Genomic DNA, 18,301 nt, shown 5'->3' with positions numbered 1-18,301 from the left:
TGTGGCCTTCCGGATGTTGCTGGACCACAACTCCCATAACCCCAGGACATTAGCCATAGTTGCTAGGGTTGATGGGAGTTCAAATCCAGCCAAATCTGGAGGACCACAGATTTCTTACACCTGTGTAGCTTATGGCAAATATTTATCCCAGACCTCACTCTGTGGCATCATTATCTTGTTTACTGTATCCATCATTTTCAATTTTACAAATTTGCACAATAATATTAAGCCAAAATACAAACCATACATTTTCCACTGACTTCCCTTCTCCCCCGTCCATGGTTCATTTTATTAAACCTCTACCACTGCATATTCTATATTTTCCATATTCTCTCTTTTTCACTTTTTGTTCCAGTATACTTCATACCACTGAAATCCTGTTAACATTTAATATTTTTGTAATGATTTTTCAAATATTCTACAAATCTTTCCTACTAACTTTCTTATTCTAGGGCTGCCATATGTCCTGGCTGATTTTTGCTGAATACAGCTTTAAAAAATCCCCCCCAAAGTGGAAACTCTGGCCATTTATTTGTGTGTGTGTGTGTGTGTGTGTGTGTGTGTGTGTGTGTGTGTGTATTCACCACCGGGGGGGGGGGAATAAATACAGTTCAAATTGGGGAAAATAAATACAGTTGCACCTCAGTTTTCCAACAGCTTAATTCTCGAACTACTTGGAACCTGAATACTTCAAACCTGGAAATGAGTGTTCCGGTTTTGGAACCTTTTTCAGAAGCTGAACGTGCTCTGTTCTGAGTATAACTTCCATTTTGAGTGCCACACTTCCGTTTTCCTAGTGAGGGAAGGCAGGCGGGCGACAAGCGAGCAGGCACCTGCCGCCCTCCAGGGCTGGCTCCAGCCACTGCTGCCACAGCAGCAACCACCCCCTCCTCCTCCAGCTGTGGCAGCCCTGACGCTGAGCGAGGGAAGGCCGGGCCTGAGTGGCAGGAGAGCAGGCAAGGAATGTCCCCGCCCCACCTTCTCCCGCTTGCGGGCAAGTAGGAGTGGGATCGGGCTTCTCCGCTAGGCAGCGTTGCTGCTTGCACGGGAACAGGAGCTGGATCGCGATTGCTCAGCTGGGGAGGTACAAGCGTATAAACAGTACAGAGCCCAACTCTTTACTGAGTTGCTGCTATTATCACGGATTTCATTCCAAGCTCTCTTTTTGCAAAAAATCGAAACTTAGTATCCATGGCTTTCAGGGGCCTCGCTCTCTTCCCCCACCCCACAAGTAGATGAATTTTTCAACCTTTGGACCCTGTGATTATTCATCGCAGTTTTTGTAAGTCAGACTTGCAAGGCAGGGGGAAGGAGCTAAAGCAGAGCTTTTCATGCTGGTGAAACACTTTTTATACACGCAGCATTTTGTGACACAGTAATTCAGTTTCACTAGCAAACCGGAGGTTAAACTAACCCTTTTCCAGCCCGGGAGGAGCGCAGGGACCATTCGCGTAAAAACCCCTACACACTGCAGCCGACACACGGGGCTTAGGGATTTTTTCAAAAAAATATTTTCCGCCGCTTAAGTTGTTGAGGGCATATTTCTTGTCCTGTGATAAAAAGCCTTCTGTTTCGAGTGCCAAAGCTTTCAGGGGAGCATTTGCAACCGCTTGGCAATATTTTTGAGTGAATTGGCAAAAGTCAGATTTTTGCTGAAATTGTGACCCCGGGTCTTCGGGATCTTTTGGAAAAATATTTTCCGCCGCTTAAGTTGTTGAGGGCTGATTTCTTGTCCTGTGATAAAAAGCCTTCTGTTTCGAGTGCCAAACCTTTCAGGAGAGCATTTTCAAGCTTTTGACACCATTTTTGAGTGAATTGCCAAAAGTCAGATTTTTGCTGAAATTGTGACACCGGGGTTTAGGGATTTTTTCAAAAAAATATTTTCCGCCGGTTAATTTTTTGAGGGCTGATTTCTTGTCCTGTGATAAAAAGCCTTCTGTTTCGAGTGCCAAACCTTTCAGGAGAGCATTTTCAAGCTTTTGCCACGATTTTTGAGTGAATTGCTAAAAGTCAGATTTTTGCTGAAATTGTGACCCCAGGGCTTAGGGATTTTTTCAAAAAAATATTTTCTGCCGGTTAAGTTTTTGAGGGCTGATTTCCTGTCCTGTGATAAAAAGCCTTCTCTTTCAAGTGCCAAACCTTTCAGGAGAGCATTTGCAACCGGTTGGCAACATGTTTGAATGAATTGGCAAAAGTCAGATTTTTGCTGAAATTGTGACACCGGGGTTTAGGGATTTTTTCAAAAAAATATTTTCCGCCGGTTAAGTTTTTGAGGGCTGATTTCTTGTCCTGTGATAAAAAGCCTTCTCCTTCGAGTGCCAAACCTTTCAGGAGAGCATTTGCAACCGGTTGGCAACATTTTTGAGTGAATTGGCAAAAGTCAGATTTTTGCTGAAATTGTGACCCCGGGGCTTAGGGATTTTTTCAAAAAAATATTTTCTGCCGGTTAAGCTTTTCAGGGCTGATTTCTTGTCCTGTGATAAAAAGCCTCCTGTTTCGAGTGCCAAACCTTTCAGGAGAGCATTTTCAAGCTTTTGACACCATTTTTGAGTGAATTGCCAAAAGTCAGATTTTTGCTGAAATTGTGACCCCGGGGCTTAGGGATTTTTTCAAAAAAATATTTTCCGCCGGTTAAGTTTTTGAGGGCTGATTTCTTGTCCTGTGATAAAAAGCCTTCTCTTTCGAGTGCCAAACCTTTCAGGAGAGCATTTGCAACCAGTTGGCACCATTTTTGAGTGAACTGCCAAAAGTCAGATTTTTGCTGAAATTGTGACCCCGGGGCTTAGGGATTTTTTCAAAAAAGTATCTTCTGACGGTTAAGTTTTTGAGGGCTGATTTCTTGTCCTGTGATAAAAAGCATTCTGTTTCCGTCGCCAAACCTTTCAGGAGAGCATTTTCAAGCTTTTGGCACCATTTTTGAGTGAATTGCTAAAAGTCAGATTTTTGCTGAAATTGTGACCCCGGGGCTTAGGGATTTTTTGAAAAAAATATTTTCTGCCGGTTAAGTTTTTGAGGGCTGATTTCCTGTCCTGTGATAAAAAGCCTTCTCTTTCAAGTGCCAAACCTTTCAGGAGAGCATTTGCAACCGGTTGGCAACATTTTTGAGTGAATTGGCAAAAGTCAGATTTTTGCTGAAATTGTGACACCGGGGCTTAGGGATTTTTTCAAAAAAATATTTTCCGCCGGTTAATTTTTTGAGGGCTGATTTCTTGTCCTGTGATAAAAAGCCTTCTCTTTCGAGTGCCAAACCTTTCAGGAGAGCATTTGCAACCGGTTGGCAACATTTTTGAGTGAATTGGCAAAAGTCAGATTTTTGCTGAAATTGTGACCCCGGGGCTTAGGGATTTTTTCAAAAAAATATTTTCTGCCGGTTATGCTTTTCAGGGCTGATTTCTTGTCCTGTGATAAAAAGCCTCCTGTTTCGAGTGCCAAACCTTTCAGGAGAGCATTTTCAAGCTTTTGACACCATTTTTGAGTGAATTGCCAAAAGTCAGATTTTTGCTGAAATTGTGACCCCGGGGCTTAGGGATTTTTTCAAAAAAATATTTTCCGCCGCTTTAGTTGTTGAGGGCTGATTTCTTGTCCTGTAATAAAAAGCCTTCTGTTTCCATCACCAAAGCTTTCAGGGGAGCATTTGCAACCGGTTGGCACCATTTTTGAGTGAATTGCCAAAAGTCAGATTTTTGCTGAAATTGTGACACCGGGTTTTAGGGATTTTTTCAAAAAAATATTTTCCGCCGGTTAAGTTTTTGAGGGCTGATTTCTTGTCCTGTGATAAAAAGCCTTCTGTTTCGAGTGCCAAACCTTTCAGGAGAGCATTTTCAAGCTTTTGACACCATTTTTGAGTGAATTGCCAAAAGTCAGATTTTGGCTGAAATTGTGACTCCGGGGCTTCGGGATCTTTTGGAAAAATATTTTCCGCCGCTTAACTTGTTGAGGGCTGATTTTTTGTCCTGTGATAAAAGCCTTCATTTCCATCACCAAAGCTTTCAGGGGAGCATTTGCAACTGGTTGGCACCATTTTTGAGTGAACTGCCAAAAGTCAGATTTTTGCTGAAATTGTGACACCAGGGTTTAGGGATTTTTTCAAAAAAATATTTTCCGCCGGTTAATTTTTTGAGGGCTGATTTCTTGTCCTGTGATAAAAAGCCTTCTCTTTCGAGTGCCAAACCTTTCAGGAGAGCATTTGCAACCGGTTGGCAACATTTTTGAGTGAATTGGCAAAAGTCAGATTTTTGCTGAAATTGTGACACCGGGGTTTAGGGATTTTTTCAAAAAAATATTTTCCGCCGGTTAATTTTTTGAGGGCTGATTTCTTGTCCTGTGATAAAAAGCCTTCTCTTTCGAGTGCCAAACCTTTCAGGAGAGCATTTGCAACCGGTTGGCAACATTTTTGAGTGAATTGGCAAAAGTCAGATTTTTGCTGAAATTGTGACACCGGGGTTTAGGGATTTTTTCAAAAAAATATTTTCCGCCGGTTAAGTTTTTGAGGGCTGATTTCTTGTCCTGTGATAAAAAGCCTTGTCTTTCGAGTGCCAAACCTTTCAGGAGAGCATTTGCAACTGGTTGGCAACATTTTTGAGTGAATTGGCAAAAGTCAGATTTTTGCTGAAATTGTGACCCCCCGCGGGGCGTAGGGATTTTTTCAAAAAAATATTTTCTGCAGGCTAAGCTTTTCAGGGCTGATTTCTTGTCCTGTGATAAAAAGCCTTCTCTTTCGAGTGCCAAACCTTTCAGGAGAGCATTTGCAACCGGTTGGCAACATTTTTGAGTGAATTGGCAAAAGTCAGATTTTTGCTGAAATTGTGACACCGGGGTTTAGGGATTTTTTCAAAAAAATATTTTCCGCCGGTTAATTTTTTGAGGGCTGATTTCTTGTCCTGTGATAAAAAGCCTTCTCTTTCGAGTGCCAAACCTTTCAGGAGAGCATTTGCAACCGGTTGGCAACATTTTTGAGTGAATTGGCAAAAGTCAGATTTTTGCTGAAATTGTGACACCGGGGTTTAGGGATTTTTTCAAAAAAATATTTTCCGCCGGTTAAGTTTTTGAGGGCTGATTTCTTGTCCTGTGATAAAAAGCCTCCGGTTTCGAGTGCCAAACCTTTCAGGAGAGCATTTTCAAGCTTTTGACACCATTTTTGAGTGAATTGCCAAAAGTCAGATTTTTGCTGAAATTGTGACCCCGGGGCTTAGGGATTTTTTCAAAAAAATATTTTCCGCCGGTTAAGTTTTTGAGGGCTGATTTCTTGTCCTGTGATAAAAAGCCTTCTCTTTCGAGTGCCAAACCTTTCAGGAGAGCATTTGCAACCAGTTGGCACCATTTTTGAGTGAACTGCCAAAAGTCAGATTTTTGCTGAAATTGTGACCCGGGGCTTAGGGATTTTTTCAAAAAAGTATCTTCTGACGGTTAAGTTTTTGAGGGCTGATTTCTTGTCCTGTGATAAAAAGCATTCTGTTTCCGTCGCCAAAGCTTTCAGGAGAGCATTTTCAACCAGTTGGCACCATTTTTGAGTGAACTGCCAAAGGTCAGATTTTTGCTGAAATTGTGACCCGGGGCTTAGGGATTTTTTCAAAAAAGTATCTTCTGACGGTTAAGTTTTTGAGGGCTGATTTCTTGTCCTGTGATAAAAAGCATTCTGTTTCCGTCGCCAAAGCTTTCAGGAGAGCATTTTCAAGCTTTTGGCACCATTTTTGAGTGAATTGCTAAAAGTCAGATTTTTGCTGAAATTGTGACCCCGGGGTTTAGGGATTTTTTCAAAAAAATATTTTCCGCCGGTTAGGTTTTTGAGGGCTGATTTCTTGTCCTGTGATAAAAAGCCTTCTCTTTCGAGTGCCAAACATTTCAGGAGAGCATTTGAAACCGGTTGGCAACATTTTTTAGTGAATTGGCAAAAGTCAGATTTTTGCTGAAATTGTGACCCCGGGGTTTAGGGATTTTTTCAAAAAAATATTTTCCGCCGGTTAAGTTTTTGAGGGCTGATTTCTTGTCCTGTGACAAAAAGCCTTCTCTTTCGAGTGCCAAACCTTTCAGGAGAGCATTTGCAACCGGCTGGCACCATTTTTGAGTGAATTGCCAAAAGTCAGATTTTTGCTGAAATTGTGACACCGGGTTTTAGGGATTTTTTCAAAAAAATATTTTCCGCCGGTTAAGTTTTTGAGGGCTGATTTCTTGTCCTGTGATAAAAAGCCTTCTGTTTCGAGTGCCAAACCTTTCAGGAGAGCATTTTCAAGCTTTTGACACCATTTTTGAGTGAATTGCCAAAAGTCAGATTTTGGCTGAAATTGTGACTCCGGGGCTTCGGGATCTTTTGGAAAAATATTTTCCGCCGCTTAACTTGTTGAGGGCTGATTTCCTGTCCTGTGATAAAAAGCCTTCTCTTTCGAGTGCCAAACCTTTCAGGAGAGCATTTGAAACCGGTTGGCAACATTTTTTAGTGAATTGGCAAAAGTCAGATTTTTGCTGAAATTGTGACCCCGGGGTTTAGGGATTTTTTCAAAAAAATATTTTCCGCCGGTTAATTTTTTGAGGGCTGATTTCTTGTCCTGTGATAAAAAGCCTTCTCTTTCGAGTGCCAAACCTTTCAGGAGAGCATTTGCAACCGGTTGGCAACATTTTTGAGTGAATTGGCAAAAGTCAGATTTTTGCTGAAATTGTGACACCGGGGTTTAGGGATTTTTTCAAAAAAATATTTTCCGCCGGTTAATTTTTTGAGGGCTGATTTCTTGTCCTGTGATAAAAAGCCTTCTCTTTCGAGTGCCAAACCTTTCAGGAGAGCATTTGCAACCGGTTGGCAACATTTTTGAGTGAATTGGCAAAAGTCAGATTTTTGCTGAAATTGTGACACCGGGGTTTAGGGATTTTTTCAAAAAAATATTTTCCACCGGTTAGGTTTTTGAGGGCTGATTTCTTGTCCTGTGATAAAAAGCCTTGTCTTTCGAGTGCCAAACCTTTCAGGAGAGCATTTGAAACCGGTTGGCAACATTTTTTAGTGAATTGGCAAAAGTCAGATTTTTGCTGAAATTGTGTCACCGGGGTTTAGGGATTTTTTCAAAAAAGTATCTTCTGACGGTTAAGTTTTTGAGGGCTGATTTCCTGTCCTGTGATAAAAAGCCTTCTCTTTCGAGTGCCAAACCTTTCAGGAGAGCATTTGAAACCGGTTGGCAACATTTTTTAGTGAATTGGCAAAAGTCAGATTTTTGCTGAAATTGTGACCCCGGGGTTTAGGGATTTTTTAAAAAAAATATTTTCCGCCGGTTAAGTTTTTGAGGGCTGATTTCTTGTCCTGTGATAAAAAGCCTTCTCTTTCGAGTGCCAAACCTTTCAGGAGAGCATTTGCAACCGGCTGGCACCATTTTTGAGTGAATTGCCAAAAGTCAGATTTTTGCTGAAATTGTGACACCGGGTTTTAGGGATTTTTTCAAAAAAATATTTTCCGCCGGTTAAGTTTTTGAGGGCTGATTTCTTGTCCTGTGATAAAAAGCCTTCTGTTTCGAGTGCCAAACCTTTCAGGAGAGCATTTTCAAGCTTTTGACACCATTTTTGAGTGAATTGCCAAAAGTCAGATTTTGGCTGAAATTGTGACTCCGGGGCTTCGGGATCTTTTGGAAAAATATTTTCCGCCGCTTAACTTGTTGAGGGCTGATTTCCTGTCCTGTGATAAAAAGCCTTCTCTTTCGAGTGCCAAACCTTTCAGGAGAGCATTTGAAACCGGTTGGCAACATTTTTTAGTGAATTGGCAAAAGTCAGATTTTTGCTGAAATTGTGACCCCGGGGTTTAGGGATTTTTTCAAAAAAATATTTTCCGCCGGTTAATTTTTTGAGGGCTGATTTCTTGTCCTGTGATAAAAAGCCTTCTCTTTCGAGTGCCAAACCTTTCAGGAGAGCATTTGCAACCGGTTGGCAACATTTTTGAGTGAATTGCCAAAAGTCAGATTTTTGCTGAAATTGTGACCCCCCGCGGGGCGTAGGGATTTTTTCAAAAAAATATTTTCTGCAGGCTAAGCTTTTCAGGGCTGATTTCTTGTCCTGTGATAAAAAGCCTCCGGTTTCGAGTGCCAAACGTTTCAGGAGAGCATTTTCAAGCTTTTGACACCATTTTTGAGTGAATTGCCAAAAGTCAGATTTTGGCTGAAATTGTGACTCCGGGGCTTCGGGATCTTTTGGAAAAATATTTTCCGCCGCTTAACTTGTTGAGGGCTGATTTTTTGTCCTGTGATAAAAGCCTTCATTTCCATCACCAAAGCTTTCAGGGGAGCATTTGCAACTGGTTGGCACCATTTTTGAGTGAACTGCCAAAAGTCAGATTTTTGCTGAAATTGTGACACCGGGGTTTAGGGATTTTTTCAAAAAAATATTTTCCGCCGGTTAATTTTTTGAGGGCTGATTTCTTGTCCTGTGATAAAAAGCCTTCTCTTTCGAGTGCCAAACCTTTCAGGAGAGCATTTGCAACCGGTTGGCAACATTTTTGAGTGAATTGGCAAAAGTCAGATTTTTGCTGAAATTGTGACACCGGGGTTTAGGGATTTTTTCAAAAAAATATTTTCCGCCGGTTAATTTTTTGAGGGCTGATTTCTTGTCCTGTGATAAAAAGCCTTCTCTTTCGAGTGCCAAACCTTTCAGGGGAGCATTTGCAACCGGTTGGCAACATTTTTGAGTGAATTGGCAAAAGTCAGATTTTTGCTGAAATTGTGACACCGGGGTTTAGGGATTTTTTCAAAAAAATATTTTCCGCCGGTTAAGTTTTTGAGGGCTGATTTCCTGTCCTGTGATAAAAAGCCTTCTCTTTCGAGTGCCAAACCTTTCAGGAGAGCATTTGCAACCAGTTGGCAACATTTTTGAGTGAATTGGCAAAAGTCAGATTTTTGCTGAAATTGTTACCCCGGGGTTTAGGGATCTTTTGAAAAAAATATTTTCTGCCGGTTAAGCTTTTGAGGGCTGATTTCTTGTCCTGTGATAAAAAGCCTTGTCTTTCGAGTGCCAAACCTTTCAGGAGAGCATTTGCAACCGCTTGGCACCATTTATGAGTGAACTGCCAAAAGTCAGATTTTTGCTGAAATTGTGACCCCCCGCGGGGCGTAGTGATTTTTTCAAAAAAGTATCTTCTGACGGTTAAGTTTTTGAGGGCTGATTTCTTGTCCTGTGATAAAAAGCATTCTGTTTCCATCGCCAAAGCTTTCAGGGGAGCATTTTCAAGCTTTTGGCACCATTTTTGAGTGAATTGCTAAAAGTCAGATTTTTGCTGAAATTGTAACCCCGGGGCTTAGGGATTTTTTCAAAAAAATATTTTCTGCCGGTTAAGTTTTTGAGGGCTGATTTCCTGTCCTGTGATAAAAAGCCTTCTCTTTCAAGTGCCAAACCTTTCAGGAGAGCATTTGCAACCGGTTGGCAACATTTTTGAGTGAATTGGCAAAAGTCAGATTTTTGCTGAAATTGTGACACCGGGGTTTAGGGATTTTTTCAAAAAAATATTTTCCGCCGGTTAATTTTTTGAGGGCTGATTTCTTGTCCTGTGATAAAAAGCCTTCTCTTTCGAGTGCCAAACCTTTCAGGAGAGCATTTGCAACCGGTTGGCAACATTTTTGAGTGAATTGGCAAAAGTCAGATTTTTGCTGAAATTGTGACACCGGGGTTTAGGGATTTTTTTCAAAAAAATATTTTCTGCCGGTTAGGTTTTTGAGGGCTGATTTCTTGTCCTGTGATAGAAAGCCTTCTGTTTCCATTGCCAAACGTTTCAGGGGAGCATTTTCAAGCTTTTGGCACCATTTTTGAGTGAATTGCCAAAAGTCAGATTTTTGCTGAAATTGTGACCCCGGGGCTTAGGGATTTTTTCAAAAAAATATTTTCTGCCGGTTAAGTTTTTGAGGGCTGATTTCTTGTCCTGTGAGAAAAACCCTTCTGTTTCCATCACCAAAGCATTCAGGTGAGCATTTGCAACCGCTTGGCACCATTTTTGAGTGAACTGCCAAAAGTCAGATTTTGGCTGAAATTGTGACCCCGGGCCTTAGGGATTTTTTCAAAAAAATATTTTCTGCCGGTTAGGTTTTTGAGGGCTGATTTCTTGTCCTGTGATAAAAAGCCTTCTGTTTCCATCGCCAAAGCATTCAGGTGAGCATTTCCAACCGGTTGGCACCATTTTTAATTGAATTGCCGAAAGTCAGATTTTTGCTGAAATTGTGACCCCGGGGCTTAGGGATTTTTTTCAAAAAAATATTTTCTGCCGGTTAGGTTTTTGAGGGCTGATTTCTTGTCCTGTGATAGAAAGCCTTCTGTTTCCATTGCCAAACGTTTCAGGGGAGCATTTTCAAACTTTTGGCACCATTTTTGAGTGCATTGCCAAAAGTCAGATTTTTGCTGAAATTGTGACCCCGGGGCTTAGGGACTTTTTTCAAAAAAATATTTTCTGCCGGTTAGGTTTTTGAGGGCTGATTTCTTGTCCTGTGATAAAAAGCCTTCTGTTTCGAGTGCCAAACCTTTCAGGAGAGCATTTGCAACTGGTTGGCAACATTTTTGAGTGAATTGGCAAAAGTCAGATTTTTGCTGAAATTTTGACCCCGGGGCGTCGGGATTTTTTTAAAAAAATATTTTCTGCAGGCTAAGCTTTTCAGGGCTGATTTCTTGTCCTGTGATAAAAAGCCTCCGGTTTCGAGTGCCAAACCTTTCAGGAGAGCATTTTCAAGCTTTTGACACCATTTTTGAGTGAATTGCCAAAAGTCAGATTTTTGCTGAAATTGTGACCCCGGGGCTTAGGGATTTTTTTCAAAAAAATATTTTCTGCCGGTTAGGTTTTTGAGGGCTGATTTCTTGTCCTGTGATAAAAAGCCTTCTGTTTCGAGTGCCAAACCTTTCAGGGGAGCATTTTCAAGCTTTTGGCACCATTTTTGAGTGAATTGGCAAAAGTCAGATTTTTGCTGAAATTGTGACCCCGGGGCTTAGGGATTTTTTCAAAAAAGTATCTTCTGACGGTTAAGTTTTTGAGGGCTGATTTCTTGTCCTGTGATAAAAAGCATTCTGTTTCCATCGCCAAAGCTTTCAGGGGAGCATTTTCAAGCTTTTGGCACCATTTTTGAGTGAAATGCTAAAAGTCAGATTTTTGCTGAAATTGTGACCCCGGGGCTTAGGGATTTTTTCAAAAAAATATTTTCTGCCGGTTAAGTTTTTGAGGGCTGATTTCCTGTCCTGTGATAAAAAGCCTTCTCTTTCGAGTGCCAAACCTTTCAGGAGAGCATTTCCAAGCGTTTGGCACCATTTTTGAGGGAACTGCCAAAAGTCAGATTTTTGCTGAAATTTTGACCCCGGGGCTTAGGGATTTTTTCAAAAAAATATTTTCTGCCGGTTAAGTTTTTGAGGGCTGATTTCTTGTCCTGTGATAAAAAGCATTCTGTTTCCATCGCCAAAGCTTTCAGGGGAGCATTTTCAAGCTTTTGGCACCATTTTTGAGTGAATTGCTAAAAGTCAGATTTTTGCTGAAATTGTGACCCCGGGGCTTAGGGATTTTTTCAAAAAAATATTTTCTGCCGGTTAAGTTTTTGAGGGCTGATTTCCTGTCCTGTGATAAAAAGCCTTCTCTTTCAAGTGCCAAACCTTTCAGGAGAGCATTTGCAACCGCTTGGCACCATTTTTGAGTGAATTGCCAAAAGTCAGATTTTGGCTGAAATTGTGACCCCGGGCCTTAGGGATTTTTTCAAAAAAATATTTTCTGCCGGTTAGGTTTTTGAGGGCTGATTTCTTGTCCTGTGATAAAAAGCCTTCTGTTTCCATCGCCAAAGCATTCAGGTGAGCATTTCCAACCGGTTGGCACCATTTTTAATTGAATTGCCGAAAGTCAGATTTTTGCTGAAATTGTGACCCCGGGGCTTAGGGATTTTTTTCAAAAAAATATTTTCTGCCGGTTAGGTTTTTGAGGGCTGATTTCTTGTCCTGTGATAGAAAGCCTTCTGTTTCCATTGCCAAACGTTTCAGGGGAGGATTTTCAAACTTTTGGCACCATTTTTGAGTGCATTGCCAAAAGTCAGATTTTTGCTGAAATTGTGACCCCGGGGCTTAGGGACTTTTTTCAAAAAAATATTTTCTGCTGGTTAGGTTTTTGAGGGCTGATTTCTTGTCCTGTGATAAAAAGCCTTCTGTTTCGAGTGCCAAACCTTTCAGGAGAGCATTTCCAAGCGTTTGGCACCATTTTTGAGTGAACTGCCAAAAGTCAGATTTTTGCTGAAATTTTGACCCCGGGGCTTAGGGATTTTTTCAAAAAATATCTTCTTACGCTTAAGTATTTGAGAGCTGATTTCTTGTCCTGTGATAAAAAGCCTTCTGTTTCGAGTGCCAAACCTTTCAGGAGAGCATTTTCAAGCTTTTGGCACCATTTTTGAGTGAATTGCCAAAAGTCAGTTTTTTGCTGAAATTGTGACCCCGGGGCTTAGGGATTTTTTCAAAAAAGTATCTTCTGACGGTTAATTTTTTGAGCGCTGATTTCTTGTCCTGTGATAAAAAGCCTTCTGTTTCGAGTTCCAAACCTTTCAGGTGAGCATTTGCAACCGCTTGGCACCATTTTTGAGTGAATTGCCAAAAATCGTATTTTGGCTGAAATTGTGACCCCGGGGCTTAGGGATTTTTTCAAAAAAATATTTTCTGCCGGTTAGGTTTTTGAGGGCTGATTTCTTGTCCTGTGACAAAAAGCCTTCTGTTTCGAGTGCCAAACCTTTCAGGAGAGCATTTGCAACCGGTTGGCAACATTTTTGAGTGAATTGGCAAAAGTCAGATTTTTGCTGAAATTGTGACACCGGGGTTTAGGGATTTTTTCAAAAAAATATTTTCCGCCGGTTAAGTTTTTGAGGGCTGATTTCCTGTCCTGTGATAAAAAGCCTTCTCTTTCGAGTGCCAAACCTTTCAGGAGAGCATTTGCAACCAGTTGGCAACATTTTTGAGTGAATTGGCAAAAGTCATATTTTTGCTGAAATTGTTTAGGGATCTTTTGAAAAAAATATTTTCTGCCGGTGAAGTTTTTGAGGGCTGATTTCTTGTCCTGTGATAAAAAGCCTTGTCTTTCGAGTGCCAAACCTTTCAGGAGAGCATTTGCAACTGGTTGGCAACATTTTTGAGTGAATTGGCAAAAGTCAGATTTTTGCTGAAATTGTGACCCCGGGGCGTCGGGATTTTTTCAAAAAAATATTTTCTGCCGGTTAAGTTTTTGAGGGCTGATTTCCTGTCCTGTGATAAAAAGCCTTCTCTTTCGAGTGCCAAACCTTTCAGGAGAGCATTTCCAAGCGTTTGGCACCATTTTTGAGTGAACTGCCAAAAGTCAGATTTTTGCTGAAATTTTGACCCCGGGGCTTAGGGATTTTTTCAAAAAAATATTTTCTGCCGGTTAAGTTTTTGAGGGCTGATTTCTTGTCCTGTGATAAAAAGCATTCTGTTGCCATCGCCAAAGCTTTCAGGGGAGCATTTTCAAGCTTTTGGCACCATTTTTGAGTGAATTGCTAAAAGTCAGATTTTTGCTGAAATTGTGACCCCGGGGCTTAGGGATTTTTTCAAAAAAATATTTTCTGCCGGTTAAGTTTTTGAGGGCTGATTTCCTGTCCTGTGATAAAAAGCCTTCTCTTTCAAGTGCCAAACCTTTCAGGAGAGCATTTGCAACCGGTTGGCAACATTTTTGAGTGAATTGGCAAAAGTCAGATTTTTGCTGAAATTGTGACACCGGGGTTTAGGGATTTTTTCAAAAAAATATTTTCCGCCGGTTAATTTTTTGAGGGCTGATTTCTTGTCCTGTGAGAAAAACCCTTCTGTTTCCATCACCAAAGCATTCAGGTGAGCATTTGCAACCGCTTGGCACCATTTTTGAGTGAACTGCCAAAAGTCAGATTTTGGCTGAAATTGTGACCCCGGGCCTTAGGGATTTTTTCAAAAAAATATTTTCTGCCGGTTAGGTTTTTGAGGGCTGATTTCTTGTCCTGTGATAAAAAGCCTTCTGTTTCCATCGCCAAAGCATTCAGGTGAGCATTTCCAACCGGTTGGCACCATTTTTAATTGAATTGCCGAAAGTCAGATTTTTGCTGAAATTGTGACCCCGGGGCTTAGGGATTTTTTTCAAAAAAATATTTTCTGCCGGTTAGGTTTTTGAGGGCTGATTTCTTGTCCTGTGATAGAAAGCCTTCTGTTTCCATTGCCAAACGTTTCAGGGGAGCATTTTCAAACTTTTGGCACCATTTTTGAGTGCATTGCCAAAAGTCAGATTTTTGCTGAAATTGTGACCCCGGGGCTTAGGGACTTTTTTCAAAAAAATATTTTCTGCCGGTTAGGTTTTTGAGGACTGATTTCTTGTCCTGTGATAAAAAGCCTTCTGTTTCGAGTGCCAAACCTTTCAGGAGAGCATTTGCAACTGGTTGGCAACATTTTTGAGTGAATTGGCAAAAGTCAGATTTTTGCTGAAATTTTGACCCCGGGGCGTCGGGATTTTTTTTAAAAAATATTTTCTGCAGGCTAAGCTTTTCAGGGCTGATTTCTTGTCCTGTGATAAAAAGCCTCCGGTTTCGAGTGCCAAACCTTTCAGGAGAGCATTTTCAAGCTTTTGACACCATTTTTGAGTGAATTGCCAAAAGTCAGATTTTTGCTGAAATTGTGACCCCGGGGCTTAGGGATTTTTTTCAAAAAAATATTTTCTGCCGGTTAGGTTTTTGAGGGCTGATTTCTTGTCCTGTGATAAAAAGCCTTCTGTTTCGAGTGCCAAACCTTTCAGGGGAGCATTTTCAAGCTTTTGGCACCATTTTTGAGTGAATTGGCAAAAGTCAGATTTTTGCTGAAATTGTGACCCCGGGGCTTAGGGATTTTTTCAAAAAAGTATCTTCTGACGGTTAAGTTTTTGAGGGCTGATTTCTTGTCCTGTGATAAAAAGCATTCTGTTTCCATCGCCAAAGCTTTCAGGGGAGCATTTTCAAGCTTTTGGCACCATTTTTGAGTGAATTGCTAAAAGTCAGATTTTTGCTGAAATTGTGACCCCGGGGCTTAGGGATTTTTTCAAAAAAATATTTTCTGCCGGTTAAGTTTTTGAGGGCTGATTTCCTGTCCTGTGATAAAAAGCCTTCTCTTTCAAGTGCCAAACCTTTCAGGAGAGCATTTGCAACCGCTTGGCACCATTTTTGAGTGAATTGCCAAAAGTCAGATTTTGGCTGAAATTGTGACCCCGGGCCTTAGGGATTTTTTCAAAAAAATATTTTCTGCCGGTTAGGTTTTTGAGGGCTGATTTCTTGTCCTGTGATAAAAAGCCTTCTGTTTCCATCGCCAAAGCATTCAGGTGAGCATTTCCAACCGGTTGGCACCATTTTTAATTGAATTGCCGAAAGTCAGATTTTTGCTGAAATTGTGACCCCGGGGCTTAGGGATTTTTTTCAAAAAAATATTTTCTGCCGGTTAGGTTTTTGAGGGCTGATTTCTTGTCCTGTGATAGAAAGCCTTCTGTTTCCATTGCCAAACGTTTCAGGGGAGGATTTTCAAACTTTTGGCACCATTTTTGAGTGCATTGCCAAAAGTCAGATTTTTGCTGAAATTGTGACCCCGGGGCTTAGGGACTTTTTTCAAAAAAATATTTTCTGCCGGTTAGGTTTTTGAGGGCTGATTTCTTGTCCTGTGATAAAAAGCCTTCTGTTTCGAGTGCCAAACCTTTCAGGAGAGCATTTCCAAGCGTTTGGCACCATTTTTGAGTGAACTGCCAAAAGTCAGATTTTTGCTGAAATTTTGACCCCGGGGCTTAGGGATTTTTTCAAAAAATATCTTCTTACGGTTAAGTATTTGAGAGCTGATTTCTTGTCCTGTGATAAAAAGCCTTCTGTTTCGAGTGCCAAACCTTTCAGGAGAGCATTTTCAAGCTTTTGGCACCATTTTTGAGTGAATTGCCAAAAGTCAGTTTTTTGCTGAAATTGTGACCCCGGGGCTTAGGGATTTTTTCAAAAAAGTATCTTCTGACGGTTAATTTTTTGAGCGCTGATTTCTTGTCCTGTGATAAAAAGCCTTCTGTTTCGAGTTCCAAACCTTTCAGGTGAGCATTTGCAACCGCTTGGCACCATTTTTGAGTGAATTGCCAAAAATCATATTTTGGCTGAAATTGTGACCCCGGGGCTTAGGGATTTTTTCAAAAAAATATTTTCTGCCGGTTAGGTTTTTGAGGGCTGATTTCTTGTCCTGTGACAAAAAGCCTTCTGTTTCGAGTGCCAAACCTTTCAGGAGAGCATTTGCAACCGGTTGGCAACATTTTTGAGTGAATTGGCAAAAGTCAGATTTTTGCTGAAATTGTGACACCGGGGTTTAGGGATTTTTTCAAAAAAATATTTTCCGCCGGTTAAGTTTTTGAGGGCTGATTTCCTGTCCTGTGATAAAAAGCCTTCTCTTTCGAGTGCCAAACCTTTCAGGAGAGCATTTGCAACCAGTTGGCAACATTTTTGAGTGAATTGGCAAAAGTCATATTTTTGCTGAAATTGTTTAGGGATCTTTTGAAAAAAATATTTTCTGCTGGTGAAGTTTTTGAGGGCTGATTTCTTGTCCTGTGATAAAAAGCCTTGTCTTTCGAGTGCCAAACCTTTCAGGAGAGCATTTGCAACTGGTTGGCAACATTTTTGAGTGAATTGGCAAAAGTCAGATTTTTGCTGAAATTGTGACCCCGGGGCGTCGGGATTTTTTCAAAAAAAATTTTCTGCAGGCTAAGCTTTTCAGGGCTGATTTCTTGTCCTGTGATAAAAAGCCTCCGGTTTCGAGTGCCAAACCTTTCAGGAGAGCATTTTCAAGCTTTTGACACCATTTTTGAGTGAATTGCCAAAAGTCAGATTTTTGCTGAAATTGTGACCCCGGGGCTTAGGGATTTTTTCAAAAAAATATTTTCCGCCGCTTTAGTTGTTGAGGGCTGATTTCTTGTACTGTAATAAAAAGCCTTTTGTTTCCATCACCAAAGCTTTCAGGGGAGCATTTGCAACCGCTTGGCACCATTTATGAGTGAACTGCCAAAAGTCAGATTTTTGCTGAAATTGTGACCCCGGGGCTTAGGGATTTTTTCAAAAAAGTATCTTCTGACGGTTAAGTTTTTGAGGGCTGATTTCTTGTCCTGTGATAAAAAGCATTCTGTTTCCATCGCCAAAGCTTTCAGGGGAGCATTTTCAAGCTTTTGGCACCATTTTTGAGTGAATTGCTAAAAGTCAGATTTTTGCTGAAATTGTGACCCCGGGGCTTAGGTATTTTTTCAAAAAAATATTTTCTGCCGGTTAAGTTTTTGAGGGCTGATTTCCTGTCCTGTGATAAAAAGCCTTCTCTTTCAAGTGCCAAACCTTTCAGGAGAGCATTTGCAACCGCTTGGCACCATTTTTGAGTGAATTGCCAAAAGTCAGATTTTGGCTGAAATTGTGACCCCGGGCCTTAGGGATTTTTTCAAAAAAATATTTTCTGCCGGTTAGGTTTTTGAGGGCTGATTTCTTGTCCTGTGATAAAAAGCCTTCTGTTTCGAGTGCCAAACCTTTCAGGAGAGCATTTCCAAGCGTTTGGCACCATTTTTGAGTGAACTGCCAAAAGTCAGATTTTTGCTGAAATTTTGACCCCGGGGCTTAGGGATTTTTTCAAAAAATATCTTCTTACGGTTAAGTATTTGAGAGCTGATTTCTTGTCCTGTGATAAAAAGCCTTCTGTTTCGAGTGCCAAACCTTTCAGGAGAGCATTTTCAAGCTTTTGGCACCATTTTTGAGTGAATTGCCAAAAGTCAGTTTTTTGCTGAAATTGTGACCCCGGGGCTTAGGGATTTTTTCAAAAAAGTATCTTCTGACGGTTAATTTTTTGAGTGCTGATTTCTTGTCCTGTGATAAAAAGCCTTCTGTTTCGAGTTCCAAACCTTTCAGGTGAGCATTTGCAACCGCTTGGCACCATTTTTGAGTGAATTGCCAAAAATCATATTTTGGCTGAAATTGTGACCCCGGGGCTTAGGGATTTTTTCAAAAAAATATTTTCTGCCGGTTAGGTTTTTGAGGGCTGATTTCTTGTCCTGTGACAAAAAGCCTTCTGTTTCGAGTGCCAAACCTTTCAGGAGAGCATTTGCAACCGGTTGGCAACATTTTTGAGTGAATTGGCAAAAGTCAGATTTTTGCTGAAATTGTGACCCCGGGGTTTAGGGATTTTTTCAAAAAAATATTTTCCGCCGGTTAAGTTTTTGAGGGCTGATTTCCTGTCCTGTGATAAAAAGCCTTCTCTTTCGAGTGCCAAACCTTTCAGGAGAGCATTTGCAACCAGTTGGCAACATTTTTGAGTGAATTGGCAAAAGTCATATTTTTGCTGAAATTGTTTA

General features: G+C 40.9%; 1 pseudogene across 1 annotated transcript in view; it reads right to left on the bottom strand.

Moving 5' to 3' along the window:
- LOC309515367 overlaps positions 1-18,301 on the bottom strand; it is a 158,367-nt pseudogene that overhangs the window by 8,855 nt on the left and 131,211 nt on the right. The window lies entirely within an intron of this gene.

This window comes from Podarcis vaucheri (assembly GCF_965113315.1).
Source record: "Podarcis vaucheri genome assembly, chromosome: 12".
NCBI classification, from domain to species: domain Eukaryota; kingdom Metazoa; phylum Chordata; class Lepidosauria; order Squamata; family Lacertidae; genus Podarcis; species Podarcis vaucheri.
Note: the sequence above shows the minus strand (reverse complement) of the source record. Positions and strands in the feature narration are given on the sequence as shown.